This window comes from Phoca vitulina, unplaced genomic scaffold, assembly GCF_004348235.1.
Source record: "Phoca vitulina isolate PV1807 unplaced genomic scaffold, GSC_HSeal_1.0 scaffold17, whole genome shotgun sequence".
NCBI classification, from domain to species: Eukaryota; Metazoa; Chordata; class Mammalia; order Carnivora; family Phocidae; genus Phoca; species Phoca vitulina.
Window position 1 is genome coordinate 483,125 of NW_022589720.1, and position 1,477 is coordinate 484,601.

The window sequence follows — 1,477 nt, forward strand, 5'->3', positions numbered from 1 at the left end:
TAGAAATATCCAGCATCCCAAAAGCTAAATGTAATGATTCCTGGCATCCACTTAGAACTCTCAGGGTGCCAGGAAGCAGGAAAATAAGATGCATGTGACAAGCAATCAGTCATCTGGGACTGACCCAGGTCTGACTCGAGGGCTTCAGCACAGCATCATAACTGCATCCCATGGGGTCTGAAAGTTAGGTCGAGCCATGAGAGTCACAGTAGTACCCCAGACTGAATTTGCAGGGTTGTAAACCAGTGTGTGAGATGGAAAATATGCTGAATGGGTCAACAGCAGATTAGATATGGAACAGGGAGAGCAACAGGAACCATCCAAAGCGAAACAGGGAACAGAGAATGATCCAGATCATCAGTGTCTTTGGGACAGCTTCAAGCAGCCTAATATATGTTTAATTGGAGCCCCCCAAAAGAGGACAAAATATTGGGGGCAGGGGTTCAGAAAAAGTGTTAGAAAAATAATGGCTAAAATATTTCCAAATTTGATGTAAACTCTAACCCACAGATGCAAGAGGCTCGATGAGCCCAAAGCACAAGGACCACGTGGAAAACAGCATGGGCAATGAGCGGGAAGCGACAGAAGCAGCTGGGGGATGGGCACAGCGTGGAGGGGCGGGGAACAGGGGGGCGCGCGGCAGGATCCCGCTGGGCTTCGGGAAGCGGTCTGTGTGCCCGAGGAGACCATGCACTTCCAGTGAGCCCAGGGCCCCACAGACGTCCCGTGAATCAAGCTCGTTACTTGTGTCTGAATCTACGTTTTCACTGTTTAACCTGGTGGCTTCCCAGGAAGGATGGGCAGGTGAGGGTGCATTTCACACTTGCTCCCCGGGGCTTCTGTCCAAACGCTTCACACACACTTCCCTTCTTTCTCTTCCAAAGTCACATTACTGTAGGGCTGGTGGTGTAAGCCCAGCTTTTGTCACCTAAAAATGTGGGTTTTGCTCTTTTTCCTACGTATAGCATTGCTGGGTATGTGAGTCTAGGTTGACAACTGTCTATTTTGCCCCCTCTGTCCTTACCGCTGGGAAGTCTGCTGTCCGTCTGCTATTCCTGTCCATCGTCTTTCCTTCTGACTGTGTTTAAGGGCAGATTGTATTGGGTGCTCTGTCTTTTCCCTTCAGGATGTGCAGGTGCCGGTTTCTTTCCCTGAGCAGCTCATCGTAAATGAAGCTTCTGGTCCCTCTGCGTTCATGCCTTTTGTGAGCTCTGGGCAGTCATGGTACTAGAGCACGTTCCTTCTCATGTTCTTTGTCCCCCTGACTCCAGCTGGACACGTCTGAGGCCCGTCTGTCCTCCCTCCATCGCGGCCAGCTCGCCCTCCACAACACCCTTGCGGCTGCATCAGCATTCGGATAATTTCCTCAAATTACTTTCCGGTTTGGGAATTCTCTCTTCAGCTAGGTTTAATCTGGTGTTTAATTTATCCAAGTTTTTAACAAGTGTATTTTTTACTTCTAGAAATTCTATTCAGG